The sequence below is a fragment of the Cyprinus carpio genome, chromosome A13 (assembly GCF_018340385.1).
Source record: "Cyprinus carpio isolate SPL01 chromosome A13, ASM1834038v1, whole genome shotgun sequence".
Taxonomy (NCBI): Eukaryota; Metazoa; Chordata; class Actinopteri; order Cypriniformes; family Cyprinidae; genus Cyprinus; species Cyprinus carpio.
Window position 1 is genome coordinate 15472903 of NC_056584.1, and position 20394 is coordinate 15493296.

At 37.1% G+C, this 20394-nt stretch overlaps 1 pseudogene; it reads right to left on the reverse strand.

Annotated features, from left to right (window-relative positions):
* Positions 1–194: 194 nt before the first annotated feature.
* Positions 195–10458, reverse strand: LOC109057114 (annotated as a pseudogene).
* Positions 10459–20394: the final 9936 nt, after the last annotated feature.

Below are 20394 nucleotides of genomic sequence, written 5' to 3' on the forward strand. Positions count from 1 at the left end.
TGTTGTTGGAGCAAATTTTTTTTTTTTTCCCAAAATGAATGAGAGGGCTGGTATGTTGAATTTGTTAATAGACTACTGCAAGTATGTTGAATTTGTTAATAAACACTGCGAACCATATTTGTATTCCCTGTGACTCTTGATGCTTTTAACATTTAACATTGATGAATTTGAATAAGTAAATGACTGTCTGTGCTCTATTTGGCATTTGGGCTGCGCTCTGCTGCTGGTTTTACTTGTTCACGTTCCTGTCTCTGCCGTGCTCCTGCTCTAGTTCTAGGATGACCTCGTGGAGGGAGGGGCTCATCTTCATCACTAACGTCCTCATCACTTTCATAAGGCATAGGCCTTTGCCTGACTCTTCCTTTAGCAGCCATGTCAGCTTTGTTTGGTCTCTATGAAGATGACACCAATATATAATATCAATGAGAGTGTATTAAACCACTGTATGAAAGCATTATATATATTAATTATGTATGCAAGAGCAACTTCAAAAATACTGATAAAAAAAGTATCACAGTTTCCACAAAAATCGTCATTAGTTACTCACACTCATGTTGTTACAAATCAACAATTCTTCTCTTCCCAGTCATCTTATTTTAATAATATTTACAATTTTGCTGTATTATTGATCAAATAAATGCAGTCTACTTGAGCATAAGAGACTCAAAAACTTTAAAAACCTTGCAGACCCCAAACACTATAAGCGGTAGTGTAAATTTTCATGTATACTGTAAATACCCATCTAAACTGTGACAAAAATAAATTGATTCTTAAATTAAACAATTGTCTTTTAAGCCAATTTTATTTAGTTTTTAGAATTATACCTGTTTGTGCATCTCTCGTTTTGGCTTGCTCAAAACCTTTTTTGATGTTGACCTGCCCAACTCTTTCTCATCGTCTTCCTCTGCCATCACCACAGGCTTTGATCTTGCAGGTTTTTTTTTTTTTTTTTTTTTTTTTCAGTAGTCCTGGGTTGGGTTGCAGCCTGTGGAAAGTTAAGTTAAATTAAAAGACAGGAATGTACTTGCTTTTGTCTCTGAGCATTCACAAGAGAGAGAAAGTGAGCATTCAATGTTCCCTCCCTGACCTGGATCCTGAGAGGAGAGGACCTGCCCTGATTAATGACATCTACTGCTCTCCCTAATGTGGCAACTGTCCAAACTAAATTTGGCCACAGATCACCAACGAGGTCAGCTGTAGGCAAAATAAACTCCAGGAGTTTTAGAGTGACACGAGAACCGGTTGGCCTCATGCTTCCTGACATGGTTTCAGGAGAGCTGAGGCACGAGGGGGACATTGATGGTGTTGTTTTAGCTTTTATTCAAAGGAACTTCAGCTACATCTTCTATAAGGAGATGAACAGAACCACAGAGAAAAATAGAACTACAGTACAAAGAAAAAAGGATTCAAATCTTAATGCTCTTGCTCTTGACACTGATGCTTTCCATCTGTTGAAAAAAGTGGTCAAGGTCAGAGGAAAAAGATGCTTCTGCACACTGCTTTGTAAGAACTCTCCATTCATTTTTGTAAAACATTTAAATACATTGATACGGCAATCATCATCCAACTACCTGGGCACAAAACAGGAACATCTATTCACTGAAGGAACAGTCAAATCTTCTCAACTTTGAACTTGCAGTATAATCAATCCAGCCTTAGCAACATCATCACACACTGTCAAGGGATCAGAGTTGGTCAAGGGATCAAAAGAAAGCTGCTTGGTTTGAAAGTGACTTGTGTAAGCTTCATACATAGCTACTCTATTGACTTCTGACCTTTTTTTTTTTTTTCAAGTGAAATTTCACTTAAATTTCTTAGTTAATTCATGGCATGATTTTTTTTATATTATTTAAATAATCATTTGTATGATTCATGATTTATTTATAAAACTCTTGAAAATGCAAAGGTCAATCTAAAACTGTAGAACTGAGATATGTTCTTCAGGTGGTCTACTGTGTTACTAACTGTGCAGAGTGGTTTCAATATCGGTACAAAGGAGAGTAAATGACACCCTAAACACTAAGGGTATTTACCAACCCTTCTCCAAATCCTCAACACTGAGCCTATTGAACCACAGATCAAACTGCTGGACAGCTCCACATAAAAATGAGAGGCAATTCTAACTGGCAATCTTTTGGCCTCAGCAAAATGTGTGTATTCAACAGCCCCAAATTGGGTTGCTCGGGAGTTCGCAAAAGTTCAGCGTTTCAAGTTGGCAGTGATCAACTGTGAAGTGATTCCAGAGGAATTAAGGTCTCTCCACTCCAGACCTCTTGAGATCCAATAAGCCTTTTGGCAAGGTCAGCAAAGGTTAACCTACGACACCACGGTCATGATCCACCAGCTCATTCCCCTTGTAGAGGAAAAGTGCCATTCTTGTCTCTCATAATAGAGTGCAGGAATTCAGTGTGGTGTATTTTAGGCAGTTTGATTCTCAGTGTGCATACAGACACCGAAATACACTGCATGTGATTGCAATAAATAAAAGTGCTTTAATTAAATAGCTCTCTTGTACGTATTTGACACTGCACTGAGCTGTGGCCCCAGGCTGAGGGTCTTTAGTAACTTTGAGTCTGTCACCACTGTGTAAATCTCCTTTTTTTTTTTTTTTTGGTCCACACCACTTCGGCCCAACTGCAACACCGCCAATAGGCCAGTCAGACGGCTCTGAGCAGAAGTGGGAGTCAGTGTAGCAGGGAACAGGTCAGAGGAGGGTTCCCAAACCTGAGCATCTCCTTCTCTCTCCCAGACAGATAAATCTGCCGCAGCCCACAGGCTTCTCTGAATGCTCCAGCCCCAGCTCATATGGTCTCTATTAAGACTATTGGGCTGATGTGCCAAAGCATCTCACACTCACCCTTTGTGTGGTTGGCCTGCCTGTCTCCAACAGTCTCGGCCTAGAGAGGTCCAATGGGCCTTGTGGCCCGGCCACTGACAGAATCTTCCTGAGGGTCTGGTATTCTGGCTTTTCATTATAGCCAAGGTTTTTCACACTGGACAGGTACCTGGCGATCTCTGCAAGGGGTCAGAAATAAGGACATCTGAATACACAAAACTAAAGGACTAGTTCACCAAACCCCCCTCCACCAAAAAAAAAAAAAAAAAAAAGAAAATTATGTCACCATTTAGCCTCATGTCATTCCAGACTTTCTTTCTTCTGTGGAACACAAGAGTTATTTTAAGAACATTTCCGTTTTTGTGCAAAAAAATTGAAAGTTGGGTTCCAAAACTTTCAAGTAGCATGAAATAAATCTAAACACCTCCATTTATCCAATTAATTTAATAAAAAGAAAGACTTTATTCTCTTTTAAATCAAATCAAAACATTGACTAACGTAAACAAATACAGAGACTACATTGAATATAGCAACATAAATCTCAAATGTCAAAACTCATTGGTTCTTGCATGCCACGTGGCCAAATGTTTGAGCTTCGTATTATTGATGTAGGCTGTACATGCATACAGAGCAAAATTGGACTATGCCATTCAGGTGTGGATTAATTTCACACTACTTTTATGTGCTTTTTAGGGCTTGAAGATTTTGACTTTCATAACATGGATAACCACAGTTAAAACATTCTTCAAAACATCATCCTTTGTGTGAACTACAACTTTAATACACTTTAATAAACAATCTTGAAAATCAGATGTTGAGCAGGACGCATTGTCAAAACACCTCATCATGTAAAACATCCCAAATGCATCCCTTTTTGAAAATAGAAGAGAGGACTACTTGTGGAGGTGGACTGCGGTTCCATATTTGCATAATTCACAGATAAACCCCAACTGAGCTGTTATGCATGTTTTATGTTGATGTATCCTGCAGCTGACCTAGATGTTTACCGAAAGCATGCACAAAAGTCTGGCCAAGTGACAACCTGCATCTGTAGACTTAATTTTCATTCCAAAGGGAACAAAAAGCACATCTTCCTAACAAATGGACAGTGGCAGAAGCACAATGTAGAAGAGCCTCTTTGTTCATATGAGAACACAAATGTGTGTCTAATATGGGCACCTTCCATTCTTCACTGTAATAAATATGCTAGATGCAGTGCTACACCGGTGCGCATTCTCTATGTGGCAGCCCAGCTGAATGTATACCACATGCGCAGCCTTGATGCATGTTAGAGGTCTTATCTTTCTGGTCCAGCTGCAGCCAGCCTCTCAAGGTTGGGGGAATAAGGCCTCATCATAATCATAGATCACAAAGCCCCCTTTCAGAAGACGCACGTGCCCTCGCTCCCTGTGGAGGGGGAAAGATACTGTGGGGACGCTAGAGTCCGTTGATGAAGGAGATGCAAGGAGATTGTGCATGTGGGGATGGCGAGGAAGCTATGTCCCTGCCCCATACCTTGTTGATCAATGCAAATGGTCCGCACGCTCACGTGTACCTACCCGTGCTGGTGCCGGAAGTGGACATGTTCAGGACAGAATCTGGCAGGTTAGACATCAGCCTGTGGTCAAGAGATGATAAAGGGAAAGGTTAACCAGAGGTCCTGTTGCAAAATGCATCTGAAAACATATCTTTGCTTTTCACTCAACATATTTTTTTCAACTTTATTCTCTATTCTAAAGATTCTTATAATCCACATCTTAAATTTCCAGGCAAGAAAGAAAATCTGTGGCCTTGCACCTTTGGTGGAGTTTTAAGGCTTTATAATTCAGGCTGAAAAAGCACAGAAACCCTCAGATCAGCAGCCACTCTACACAACAGAGCTCAAGGTCTAGACCTGTGGTGAAAAGGGGAACGTACTTGGCCTTGGCCTCCTGGACATCAGCTGGGTTCTTAAAAGATGAGAGCCAGGGCAGAGTTCCACACTGCCAGTGAAGCAAGCAGTAGCCCAACACCTCCAAGTCTCCTCGTCTGGATGGGGCTGCTGGAGAAAGTGGAGATAATGAAAAGAAGTTGAGTGTCAGTTGAGAAGCAAGTTAAAACCCATTAATTGAATGACCCGTCCATTGGCTGCTGAAATATGCCCTTATAAAAAAGGCGGAGAAAGGTGTATGTGTGTGTGGGGGGGGGGTTGGTGATAGAGAGGAGTATTTTATTTTCTCAGCTGGTGCCCTGGCGTGCCTCACAGGCTAACGGGGCTTTTCTACGAGAGGCTGAAAGTTGAAAGAGTAGGTCAGTTTCCTCCCACCGTTCCTCACATCTTTCTCCTACTCCCACCTCCTTTGTCTGGTCTGGCGACTCGTCCAGGAACCTGATCCTGACGGCCTCTGACATGATCCAGACAGCCTGTGGCCCGGCCCGACACTCTCTCCGATGGAGAGCCAAGCAGTAAAACAAAAAATAAATGTCTGGGCCCAAATAGTTTCCACATGTTTCTGGATTCCGTGGGGTCTCCGCTGGCCCTAAGAGAAGAGCCTGAGAGCGTGTGCATGTGCTCCCTAAACCTCCTCCTACTCCACCTTTGCCGCAGCACATTACACAACTGCCATCTAGTGTAAATGTCTTTTGTATACTTAAAACTTTTTACAAGGCCACTTCATTTTATGGTTCTCACATTTATTTAATATCCAAGAAAAAAAAAAAAGCTGTTTCTGATTCACAAACTCTTGATTTGATTTAGAATTCTGTAAATTATACAAAGGTTCAGATGGATTCAAATCACTAACTCATTTTCTTGGACTAGTCATTAAAAGAACCAACTCATAAGAGCCTGATGCTTCAATGATGATTGAAGCATTCAGTTAGGAATCGGGCAACATGTCACACTTTATGTTTATGTTTCATTGAAAAGAACCAGCTCATAAGAGTCATTCAATTAGGAATCGGACTACATGATTCATGCGGTATATATTTGATTCACTAAACAGAAGAAGCTCACAAAAGAGTCAGACTGCACTGGTCATATTGCATGTTTGTTTTTCTGTGAAACATCTCAATAAAAGATCTTTTTTTTTTTTTTTTTTTTTTAACAGCACTACATTTTTTATTACATTTGTCTGACAATGCTAACAACACTAGATTCTACGCAACTGTGCTTAACCTCAGGAGCAGAAGAGATTAGTACTTTTGGGATAAGTACAAGGGTTTTGGTCTTTAAATAAGGCCAAGAGAGCTGGTTTCACACTTACATAAGCACAATGGGAATCTATCCCAGTTCAGTTTTAACAACACTGCTCTAATGTTACAGCAAAAGCATTTACTTATGATCACTGAGTATGAAATGGCCTCACTTAAACTGACTGATTAGTCTTACACTACCAGACAGACAGCAGCAGCATTTTGATATGAAATATTCATTTTGGATCCCAGCTATTAAACTAAAATACATTTTGGGTCAGACTGACCAATTACAGGCTGACTTTAAGCCAAGAACCCTCAATGAATTACGTTCACCTAAATTTAAATCTGAATGGTACGTTTTTTTTCAAGTTAACCTCCCGTTAAGCATGTCCCTTCATGAAAAACTCCAACTTCATCAATAAGGGTAAATTAAGGCACATCATTTGTTCGTGCCTAGAGAGTGTATTAACTCAATACTGTAACTGCAGTCCATCTCCTGAGAAATTACCTATTGACTAAGTTCTTCAAAAGGGAAAATCTCTGCCTAAATCCATGACCATCATTGATCCTGCCATGCCCATTACGGAGTCAGCCTCCCTGCCCGCTAGCCAACAATACCATTAGGGCACGTATATAGGTTTTCTTTATTTTTCTTCAAACTTGACCAAACTAATTTAGCAAACACACAATTTAATAGAAAAGATTTTAACATCCCTCAGAGGTGACCTTGAAAGAATGCCTCTTAAGTGGCATGTAAAAAGGGAACTATGACTAAATACCAAAGTGCACAAGATAAGACATGCTCTGTAAACATTTTGTCTTCCTCTGTAACTGGGAGCTGAAGGGGTGGGCTGTCTGGCCTAGTCCTGACACTGATTCACTTATAAAAAGGCTGAACCACAAGAACGATGTATTCCAGGCTGAGCACAACACCTTCCATCAGATAGAAGCTGTTGTTCTTAATTACGGCCTATTGTTATTGTGATTATCCAAAGCGCCATGTCAAACTCTTGAACCTCTCCTTCTGAATTTCAGCCGGCTCACTTCAAACCTACAGGTGATAATGAGGCCTTTAGCACGGGGTTCAGCGGGACACAAAGTGCCCGTCTCTGCACTCCTCACCATGGAAACAAATCAACTTCTACACAGGGTGCCAGGAGCCAAAAGAAAATTATCTACATTCATCTACAGGTCAGACCATGCTAATGACCTACTGTACACAACAGCTGTCGACAGTCAAGACAGCTAGTGCGGTGACATCAGCTCAGCCACAGTGTGTTTGATAGTGGCACAGACAAGGTTTGTCAAATTTACAGCCTTGCTGCTTTGAGTTTAGCTTTAGGAGTGGATCAGGACACTGAACTCCCAAGTCGGTGCATCAGTGGGTAGGTGTTTTTATAAACTCTCAAGTGTTATATCACTTGCCATATGCAGTGTGATTTACACTGTACAACTGGTCATCCATTCACAGAGCAGTGAGACAGAATCAGGACCATATGTAGAATCCTGTACATGAAAAGTTAACAAATTGTATCAGGTAAAAACATGGTCTTGTCTGAAAGAAGCCAGACCTTGGTCTGAACCTGAGCATGATTTACTTTCTGATGTATCAAACAATGTGTTGTTCTGAGTCTGCACTATGAGCTACGAGTCGTGTACTTTTTTTCCCTTTTATATCACTAAACAGTAATAATACACACAGGCATTCCCACTTATTCATCCTCCACATATAAAACCAACTTAATAATATAACACAGTTCTGTTAAAGAAAAATATGGAATTAACTTGTTTTAATCTACATAAAAGCCTATTTTATTATTATTATTATTATTATTATTATTATTGCCAGTGATTTTCTAACTTGTTGATGACATGGACCCCCAAATATGATATTCTCCTTAAAAGGGATTTGCTTTCAAAAATATAAAGGCAAATATATATTTTGATGTATGTATCCCTATTTTTTAAAAGTGAGAAAAACAGGCATGCTACTTACAATAAATAAATAATAAGTCTAAAAAAATGATATACTAAAGAAAATGACTGAAACTGTAATCTAATCCAATAAATGTGTACATTTGAAATAGTATTGTGTTAAACATATTTAATATATAAATTATCTAACATATTAACTTTGACCATATAAATATTTTAAAACATTTTTGCAGATCGCTTGGCACCATGTGGTTCTTGCTACAACAATTTGCAACATTTTTAGAAAAAAGAAAAAAAAAATCACCCATTGTCAACTATTGAACTTTAACCCCCGGTTTCACAGACATGGCTTAAGCCTAGTCTCAGACTAAAATGCAACTCTTGGCTGTTTTAACTGAAAGAAACTTGCACTGACTGATCTTAAAACGTCAATGCCACTGATTTGTCTCAAGATGCACACCAGTAAGGTTTTTTTTTTTTTTTTTTTTTCTAAGGCACTTTATAAAATATACTTCAAAACTTATACAGGCCTAAATATTTTTTGCTGACTGGGCATCTTGTCTTTTTTTCCATGCACTTTCAAAATTAACAGCAACAGAAATATGGCTATTGGCAAGCTTTACCAATGTATATTCAGTATTGAACTCCTGTAATATCTTACATCACCAATGCATTCAGAGATATTGGCTTTGAGTCCCAGTTCAACAAAATATCAACGCTTTAATTAATAGTAAATGCATACAAGATGCAGGTTATGACTTTGACTAATTAGGGACTTCTTGAATTAAGTCTGCCCAAGTAAGCATGGATAGAACAATCAATATCCAATAAAAAGGACTGTACACAATTTACAAGTTAATGTGTTTCCAATAGCATGACCCAGAGTTGAGGACATGTTACTGTCAAGACCCAGCAATATAAACAGGACCCCATTATAAGGTGAGTAATATGGATAGAGAATTCATAGTTTTTGGTGAACATCTTCCTTTAAAGTGAACATGAGATTAAAACTGATTTACTTCCTTGTCGAATTGTGGCTAATACATTGAATCATGCAGGTCCAAAGATGGGTTGTCTTTGTAATCCTTAATCACATTTCCAAAACCACTTTCCTTTTCCCTATTACAATTCCCGATGGATACAAAAAATGTTTTTTTTTTTTTTATTTTTTTTTTTTCATGTTGACTTTAACTGCTAAACGCTGGAAATGTGTGCATAATAACATATGTTTCTATCTCAGTAATATCTCAGGGTGGTTTCAAAAGATAAAATAAACAGCACATTTCACATTACCTACTTCTTTGTGAACATCAATGCTTGTATACTCAATAGTGCCATTGTGTCCTTTCTTGGGGTTCTCTTTGTACTCTTTATGGTCACCATTAGGACAGTATCTATCTGAGAGACCATAGTCAGCCAGGTACACCTGCAGGAGATAAAGTCAGCATAAATCATCCCAAAGACATTTTCTTTAACTGAATCCCTCCTACTGTATATGGTATATTAGTGCAAAGCACAAAGAAATGGAGTCAGTATTAAGGTTGTGACAGCGGATTGAGAAGTTAATTGATTATACTCAAGAGTAAGTTCCAAATGTCATCAATACTGGCTCGCCGTCTTAGTAGACGATCAATGAAAGTAATAAAAAACACTTTTATTTGAGTATGTGCTGCACTTGAATAGGTATTGCATACACAAAAAGATAACCAATCATTTAAGATGTGATTGTGTTGATGTGTATACAGAATCACCTTGCAATAATAGATTGGCAGCCTTAATGTCAGCATGGATGTACTCGTTGTCATGAATATATTCCAGCACATCCAGCTGTTCAGGGCAAAGTAACAGAGGGGAAGGTTAACATGAATAATTTAGTAACCTCGTAATGACCTACCGTAATGACTACAGGCAGATGAGATGGATGCAAGGCAGCTGGACTTCCAGCAAATGCAACTAACATTTACTCAAAATCCACCATATTAAGTAATGCTGTAAATACTTTTGCCTTGTCACACTTATTATGTTCAGTCAAACTCTTTATACAAACTGAGGTCACATTATACTCATGGGTCGAGATTACAGTGTTTGTAATGAAGCAAGCAGCAGTGTTGTTATTGTTAACTATAACTAAAACTAAAAATTGTTTTAATAATTGAAATTAAGTTGAAATAAAATAAAACAAAAGACGTAAAACTTAAAAAGAAACTTGAAAGCTAACTGAAATAAAAAAAAATTAAGCTAAAGTACTAAAATTACAGCTAAATACAAGCATTAAAAATATTAACAAAATAAAATGATATAAATAATAACACTGGCAAGCAGCTCTAAACTCAAACTAAATGTTGCATGAATGTCAGCGGCGTCTCTCCATGTGGACACCCAGCTGTAGCACAGTGGGCTTCTTCAGTTCTCCACCATTCTCCATGAACACTATTTGCAGGTCTATACCCAGCCGATCCATCAGCCTTTACCTGCATAACCGGAAAACAAAATGAAAATGTACTTAAATACACAATTAGCAACACTGAAACACAATATTATAGAAAACAAAATAGATGCACTTTGCATTTTATCTAACGTAAAATTCAGGGCTGGGCAGTATGATACTATACTATGAGACTTTAAATGTGTCGGCAATGGGTAAAGATTTTTATGTACCTTTTAACAGTGGGCAGGACTGTTTTATATTATTTACACATGAGATTGATGAAAATAGAAGCAAAGTGTTCAGACAGAATGAGAAATTAATTACATGAGGTGAAGTGCTCATGTCATGTTGTAAGATGATACAAGTCAAATTCAAGTATCATAGTGTACCTTATTCCATTACTTTCAGTCAGTCCAGACCCCCAGTATATTGTTGTAATCAAAAAATACTGCAGCTTTTTGATTTTTTTAGTTTTTTTCTGTGGTTTTTGAGTTTTAAAATGTTTTAGCCCTTTTATACATGCTTTATGAACACATAAAGTGATATGTATATACACACACACACACACACACACACACACTCATAAAGAAGCACTTCCTCCAGCCTAGCTGGAAGGGGAATCTGTCTTGATTGGCTGTGCACCAGATTGACAGGTGGCCAGGGGCCCTTTGGAGAAACCAGCATCATTATCAGCAATTTGGTCACTCTCTCTGAATTAGAGCTCAAACAAGCTGGGTTTGCACTAACGACCACAGAGGTACATGTTTGCTTTGGTTTATTAATTTGCCTAGCCAGGCTAATTTACATCTATATCCACTTCATCAGTGACATGCATTTCATGTTTGAGAACTCTCAGATGAAGATGAGGGATCTTCAGCATTTTCATTCAACTCTACTCTAAAGACTGCATCTGTTTCTACCTCCTTTAGCAATAATACAGTCAGTGTTTATGTTTTTTGTTGTTGTTGTTGTTGTTGTTGTTGTTTTCCTTAATATGTCTTGCATAACAACAGAATTCCATTACAGAATTTGGACAGAATTTAAGTTTAAAAAGGAACAAAGTATCTTACTAGTATCTTTCTGGCTTTTATAATTCAATTCTGAGAATAATGGTCCATTTTCATGATATTCCTGAAAATGCACAGTATATAAAAATCAGAAGCACCATAGATACTTAACCTATTTATATGATTGAATTTAATAATGTTTCAATATATTTCTTACCACTTTGATTACAAAATCAGTGATATTGTGAACAGGGACATTCACATCCCGATTTGATGCTATAGATAAAAAGTAAACTTGATGCCATAGATGATAATTAAATAGAATAGAGTGAGATGCAGGGATGTACTAGGATGGAAGTGGTAACAAATAAATATAAGGATATTGCACATTTTTATTGCATAAGTGGGGAACATTTAACTGTTTATGAGGTAGATTGCCTGGGGGAAGAAACTGTTCTTGTGCCTGACTGTCCTGGTATTTGCGGATCTGAGGTGCCGGACAGATGGCAAAAGTTCAAAAAGGGGGTAACTTGGATGTGAGGGATCCAGAGTGATTTTCTGAGCCCTTTTCCTCACTCTGGATGTATACAGTTATTGAAGGGTGGGCAGGGGAGCACCAATAATCCTTTCAGTAGTCCGAACCATTCTCTGTAGTCTTCTGATGTCTGATTTTGTAGCTGAACCAAACCAGACAGTTATTGAAGTGCACAGTACAGACTTAATGACGGCTGAGTAGAACTGTTTCAGCAGCTCCTGTGGCAGGTTAAACTTCCTCAGCTGGCGAAGGAAGTACAACCTTTGTTGGGCTTTTTTAACAATGGAGTCAATGTGATTGTCCTACTTCAGGTCCGGAGAGATGGTGGTTCCCAGGAATCTGAATGACTCCACAGCCAGCTGCTCAACCTGTAAACAGACTCGTCACCTTCCTGGATAAGACCATTGACTGTAGTGTCGTCTGCAAACTTCAGGAGCTTGACAGAGGGGTCTTTAGAGGTGCAGTCATTGCTGTACAGGGAGAAGAGCAGTGGGGAGAGAACACATCCCTGAGGGGCACCAGTGTTGGTGGAGTGGCTGTTTGACATGAATTTCCCCAGTCTCACTAGCTGTTGCCTATCTGTCAGAAAGCTGATGATCCACTGACAGATAGAGCTAGGAACAGAGGGCTGTGTCAGTTTGGTCTGGAGGGCTGTTGGGATGATGGTGTTGAAAGCCAAACTAAAGTCCACAAACAGGTTCCTTACATAAGTGCCTATTTTGTCCAGATGTTGCAGGATGAAGTGCAGTCTCATGTTTACTGAATCATCCATGGACCTGTTTGCTCGTTAAGCGAACTTCAGGGGGTCCAGTAAGGGTCCAGTGATGTCCTTCAGATAAGCATAATATTATACAAGCATAATATTATACAAATACAAAGAACTGATTCAAAAGTTACGGTTTAGTTTCAGCACAGTTTAAGCTCATTTCAGCTCAGGAAAACAAAGTTATAAGGTTATAAGGTTATAAATTATATAAATATTAGAAACGCCTATATTATTAGAAATGTATTATTATTTTATAATAAGTGTGAGCAAATCGGTTACAAAAATATACTTTTTATTCGTCTAAAACTGATATATCTAGCCAGCAACATATATCTAATAACTCTGTTTCAAGAGCTTTTTACAATAAATGTTAAAAAGGCATGCAACTTTATAGAAATATGTAGAAAATTTCCATGTCACATACTGTGTGAGCACATTTGGCCTGTGTGGGTTGCAGGGCATATCTCCTTGGCACTCTTGTAGTCCAGAGTGCAATGACACCAATCTTGAAGGGCCATGGCACCATTTTCCATAAATGCCCCTTATAATGAAGATGGCATAATTGTTGCAATTAGAGAGAGCAGCTTAGGATGGCCTTGCAGTGACCCACCTCAGCCCAGGTCCATATGGTCTGAAATAGATAATGAGTCTCTTAATGTGCTATGTATACTCAATATGGACTGTAAATGAACAGGCTGTAATTTTCACCTAGGCCATTAAGAAGTGACAGATCAGTCCCTTGTGAAACTGTCTTGACAATGTTAGTATGCCACATTTCTATTTCTCTCATGTTCTGTCACTTTCTCAAATGCAGACACATTTTATTTGAGTCATGTTCAAAATAGGTAAAAATTGAAAATGTATAAAAAAGAAAGATAAAAATTAAAATGTTAAGTGAACTTTAATTTAAAAGTTTAAATTTCCCCCAAACATTTTATTAAATAATAAATTGTTTGAATAATGATTTGCTCATAAAAAGACAATTAGTCCCATAGTCCTCTTCATTTTTGTGATGTATTGTCATGTATTTTTGTTATATTAATTTAGTAATTTATCCCAGATTAAGCATTTATGATGACACTTGAAAAATGCCAAATTAATTAATTAATGCAAAACAATTAAATGTAAAAAAAAACTTTGCATTACATAAAAAATACAAACAAACAAACAAAAAAACAGTTGTATCTTTATGCCACTGATGTGGAAAAAAATGTAATTTGAAGATATTAAAAGTTGTGGAAAAGTCCTTCCAAGGTCAAAATTCAGAGAAGGAATAAGGTGTTGTGTTGGACGGTGAGTTTGCCATCAAATTGAAATGTTGTTTGTTTAATTTAAAAAAATTTTTTTTTTGATTTTCCATTTGGTTCATTTGCATGTCACAGGGGTTATATTGGCTGTAGTGTTTTTTTTTTTTTTTTTTTGGAAGATTAATTCTAAAACATGTCTGAAAATTATTCCTTTCTGAGAATTAGTCATGGTGACAGGCTCTAACAAGCTGGAGATGATACTTTTATACTTTTTGCAATGGAATAATATAAGATAATGAAAGCTTTCACAGATGTAACTAGTGCAGATCCAATCTTTTTTTTGTTTGTTTTTTGTTTTTTTTGAGATTATGCTGTGTTGGTTTTGACCTTTTTGGGTCAGGCAGCAGTAAATACTCTGTGAAAGGAAAACATTGGCATCAAAAATGCATATGCCAAACAGATGAGGAAAATGCATTTTAAAATGTCACGGCTTAACCCTACACAATAAAAAAGTTATGTATTTATGAATGCATTTATAGATGCATATGTAAAAGGGCATAATGACCTGACCTATCACAGATCATTACATTGAGATACATGGCTGGCAAGAAGCAGAGCTGTCAAGGTGTTCGCTCTGTTGGGGCTTTCAGCGCATGTTTAGTATTCTTCATGTGTGTAGTTCTTTATTAGCTTGTAAAGAAAATGTGTTGAGAATGCTGAAATGTTCTCTCCTATTCCCAGTATGGGTCTTATTGCATCAGTTCCATTATCAAGTGTTCATTCAGCACACTAAAAGAAGCTGTTTAATATTGTCTGCAATACATGTCGACTTATCATATTGTAACCCCAAGGCATTGCCTGCGAAATTATACATTCCTCTGAGTCAAAGCATGCCTTAAATGCAAGATTATTTCAGTCTGCACATTTCTGTACTGATTGTACAAGTTATTATACAAGAGAACCACATTAGCAGTCCATACAAGCAAAACAGCCTCTACTCCATGTTTCCAATTACAAACTGTTTTGCTTCGAGTATTTTCTTTCTCTTTAGTGCATTATCGAGGCCTTTAAAACTAGTTATGGAAGCAAGATGTATTGCTATTTCAAATACAAGTAATATGAATCTAATGACCAATAATGAGAGACTGGTTTGCTATTACGAGAAGGCCAGAGACTTGCTAATAAAGCATGCGGACTGCTCCAGGGAACTTGCACTGACCAAGATGTACATTAGGGCCTTAATGTCTCTAAGGCCTGGGGCTAAATTGAAATGTAAAACCCCAAACCAAACATCATTTAGGGTTATATATCTCTTCATGATGTGCCACTATTTGTGCAGATTGGTGGTGGTTATAATGTAATTTTTTTTCTCTCTTTTAGAGCTGTGCATTCTGCAGTGGTCTTTATTATGTGCTCGTCCTAGATAAACAAATAATAAAAATGAGTGGGGCAAAAATATGTGAATATTGCATAGCAACAATCTTGCCGGAGTTCAACTCATTTAAATCCATAGATATAGCAAGACCTTTGTGGATATTTTTATTTCTCCCTGTAGTAAACATGCAGTGAGGCCTGGCTGTAACCTGTAGTTCCTGTATCCCAGGGTTAATTAAGCTGTCTGGTGCTCTGTGCCTAGATGTGTTTAGTGAGACGGCAAGAAGCCCCTAGCTTTGTGTCAACCCTGTTGGCCAGCCTCTGCCTCTGTGCGACTCATCGATCTTAGGGTCAAGTAGACAGAGAGAGTAAGCAAAAAAAGAAAAGAAAAGAAAAGAAAAGAAAGTAGACACAGTCAGGCACAAGGGAGTTGTGTTTGAAACCGTGTGTGTGTGTGTGTGTGTGTGTGTGTGTGTGTGTGTGTGTGTGTGTGTGTGTGTGTGTGTGTGTGTGTGTGTGTGTGTGTGTGCATGCACACATGTTTTGTGCTTCTTTGACATGGTCTCCCCAGACATGTGCACTCTTCTTTGCCCTGCAGGACAACCAATTAGAACCACACACTGCTGGATGTGAAGTAAAGCACCAGAAATGTCATCACCAACTTTCTGACAACATTCATTGTCTTTTGTCTGCTCAATTCATGTTTTCAAAAGTGTGAAAGAGTACTTGAAATCCACAAACATCTTTTATAATATCCTTAATTTTATGTTTGAATCTATGATCTGTTATTCTTAACCTCTATCCTCTGAATTACATAAGTAGGGGAAATAATGTGTTATTTTTTTATAAATATTTTACTCCAGTGATTATTTCTCAGAATAAGTGTTTTTTCAAAGGTGTTTGCTGAAAAGAAAGAAAGAAAAAGCATTTTTTTTTATTTCATCTAAAAGAACCTTTCCCCAACATTCATTTAAAAAAAATGCAATTTTTTTAATTTCATCTGAATGAACCTTTGCCCAACATTTATTTAAAAAAAAAAAAAAAAAAAAAAAAAAAAAACCTTGCTCTGTATTCATGCCTGTTTATATCAAATTCAATGCTGTTTATTGTGTTTAATTGCAATAGTCAGATCCTGCATTTTTAATTTGGAGGGCAGGATTAGCAAAACATTTCTACTCAAAAATACAATAAACATACAAGAAATCTGGTGAGTTCAATAGGCAGGAAGAAAATTAAATGGCACTAAACCTGGCTTTACTTCTACTTTAAGTACTTTAAAGATGTTTCACGCTTGTTTGATGGTACAAGCAGTACTGCTACTTGCTACCAATATGCAGGTCAGTGTGGTCAAAGACTATTGATATACAGTACAAAGACTGTCCATTTGCCTTACTGTGACTGGGGAAAAGTGCAATGTTCAATATGGCCGCCATAGCGAAGGAACAGTTTTTGAAATTTCATGATTGCCCCATTCATTTAGATTGGACTTGGTCTTGGATGAGCTGTCCAGAGGCATTGCAAATATGGCCGCCTAGTGCCTTTGCTGTGGTGTGGTTTAATTTGCTGATTTGACCTCTTGTGACCCTTCAGAGTTTAGTCTTCTCTCCTCTCCATGTCTCCCCTCTCTAGCTCTCTCAGCCTGACCACAAGTGTCTTCCCTCATACCGCTCAGACACAACATCTCACAATTAAGCCACATCAACAACTTGCAAATCAGTGACCTTTATGTTTATACTTGGTCTTCAGCTGAAAGGGATAAGTTGCTGTTGTTTATACAGTATAGGCCTGGTTCTGCCTCTAAACCAGCGGTTGTTCCTATTGTTGTAGAAATGGTTTAATTTTTGTTGACAGAAAATAGATTTATTTTGTTTGTTAAATTTTTTTTGTTTTTTTTATGTTTGTTTGTTTTGAAAACTAGTATCGTTTACACTACAGTTCAAAAGTATGGGGTCAGCATTATTTTTGAAAGAAGTCTCTTATGCTCACCAAGGCTGCATGTATTTCATCAAAAATAAGATAAAACAGTAATATTACAATTTAAAATACATTTTAAATATATTGTAATTTTTAAATATTAAATTTAAATGAAACATTTAAAATTATATTATAGAAGTTGTTAATCTATTAATCTGATGTTCATTCAGCTGTGTTCTACATAAATCATTCTAATGTACTGATTTTGTGCTCAAGAAACATTTCTTTACACATTATCAGTGTTGCTTTTGTGTATTTCATTGTTTCAAGATTTCAGTTTTTACAACCGTTGTGCTGCCTAATATTTTTTTGTTGATAAGTTACAGTAAAGACTTTCACATTGTAACAAATAATTATTAAGTTAAATAATATTTTTTTTTTGTTACAGTGTAAAAGCCTTTACTGTTACTTTTGATCAATTTCTTTGTCTTTGCTTAAAAAAAGTATTAATTTATTTAAAATAAATAAATCTCACTGCTAAGATTTCCCCCCCAACTTTTGAACTGTAGTGTATGTTTTTACCAAAACCAGATTACATGTGCACACTGTTTCTTATATTGTGTAAGTAAAATACTTAGAGAGAGAAATTGAATTTAAAATAGATGTGCAATCTTCAGTTCTAATGCAACGGCTGTTTATCTTTGTGGGTATTTATAGTAGCCCAAATCTGTGAGTTGAATGACAGTAGAAAGGCATACAGTTTCTCTAGATGTACACATCAGGGAACCTTAACAAGCTTTGAGAATTACACTGAATTATTCACCTGTGTGCCAATTACAATAATATTATTTACTTAGCACTACCTTTTCCTTTTATGTTCTGCCTTAATAACAATGGATATTGAATCCCTTAAGTGCTCGCTTAGGTTTGCTTAATTATGATGCCTATTATTATCCATATATCCACCCACAACTCATCTACTTTCAGTGCGTTCTGTCTCCTCCTATGGATGCCGCACCTCAAGGATAAACACAAACAAATCCACACTTTCACATAAATGACTGAACATTTACTCGCTATATATGAATTTGTTGGAGTATGATTACACAGTATACTGTAGAAAAAAAGTCATTTGAATTTTTACGATAAAATCAATATTGTATTTCATGCCTGTTAAGACTTTAACGTCCATCTGTGAAGAAACTATCTCTGACCTCCCGTGCTGGGCATTAATTTTGTTATTTTAACTGCCTCACTCTCAGTACCATCAGATCATACAAAAGGCATTAGCAAGCATTAGACTGTGTGTGGTTCAGTTGTGAACCTCATAAGTTAACAGTCCTTTTTAATTTGGTCTCCAGTGGGTTGTTAAGAGCAGGGAATGGCTATGAGAAACACAGAAACCCTAGGGCTATAATAATTCGCCTCTTTTTCTATTTCTGTCTCTGTCTCTTCACATGTTCTCACTCTCCATTTACTTCTTTTCTAAGCCCTTGTTCAACTGTGCATCAAATGTAAAATACTCAAGTTATCTTCTCTCTCATTTTTTTTTTCCTTTCACTTTTTAATTGAACCACAATGTTTATAGTATTTAAGGCCCTGGAAACAGGTTGTATAAAGTTTTTACATTTGAAATCCATGAATAATAGGATTTCCATTTCTCCTCAGATTCATCAGATGAATTTATTCAGATTAGCTTAACATATCTCTATAATGTCTACATCATAATAATCATAGGGTATGTTGCATCTGTATACTGTACCTGAGCAGATGAGAGAAAGGGGAAGAAATCAGTTTTGTATTCATGACAGTTTCTCTGCACCAAAAAAATCAATCTCAATCAAAGCAGCTACAGAGTTTATCATAAATTATCATGAAAAGGGTTTCCACTGAGTAGTTGCTTAATTACAATCTCATTTGAATAAGTTTGCATATTAATGAGTGCCGAATGAAAATCGTTTTTGGAGTTCTTACTTGAGCCCAGGAACCCACGGTGATAATTGTAGACCTTTAAAATGTATGTGATCTTATTACAGCACCAAATCCAGCCATTTCTCTCAGCACACAGTTGCATTATAACTTGATTAATGGACTTGTGTCTTTGACATTAATAAACTATAACTGAATTAGAAAGACTTCATTAGTTTCAGCTTGGACCACATGTTTAGCTGCAACATGAATTAAACTGTTGTGATATCAGCACCTCCTAGCATTTTGTTTGGGTGATGAAAGTTTTCTTTCAGAGGGTTGAAATTAATTATCAGTGTTTTGAGCAAATATAATGCTGTGAAAATCAGTTAAAGGGATAGTTCAGCATTTGTCATTTTACTCACCCTCGTATCGTTACAAACCTGTATTTCTGTCTTCTTCAGAACACAAAACTTAGGTGACTATAGACTTCCACTTTCACAAAATGTTCCACAGAAGAAAAGTCTTACAGGTTTGGAATGACATGAGGGTGAGTAAATAACAGAATTTTCTCTTTAGGTTGAATTATCCCTTAAACATAAACATTTATTGTGGTTTATATGATTGTATACTCTAAATTGGTACTTTCTAAAATTATATGCACTTATGAACTCAGATAGTACACGTACTGTGTGTCTGCAAGATGTCTGTTAAAGATCGCTTCATCTGGAAAGTATCTGCTGTGTACAAACATCTGATAGACATCTTTAAGATGATGGATTCTAAATCATAAACATCTTACAGACATTTTCTAAATGTCAATTTGACATCTGATAGGAAATGTCCTATAGAGGTATTGCAGATGAGCAAACACTCTAAAAACTACATCTTGCAGATGTAAATGCAGATGTCAATTAGACGTCTCCGTGTGCTATCAGGGAAATGTCTTTAAAAAGTCTAAGCTAAATAGCTGTATGCGTCTTCCCTTAAGACCAAAACCGCATTATATGAACTCGCTCTCATCCACACATTCTCAACCTGTCAAGTCTTCAAACAAACTCAGAAACATTTTCAGGGCAGAGGATGGCAGGTTTGTGTGGGTTGTAGAGAGCAGGCTTGAAAAGTGATCCAACAGCAGAGACTAGTGGTGAGAAGTAAATTTTGTGAACATTTGTGGTTTTTCTTCCGACTCTCCGCTGTTCTTCTTTTATAGCCTTGACCTTTCCCACTGTTTGCGCAATGATCTAAGATACATTTATAACACATT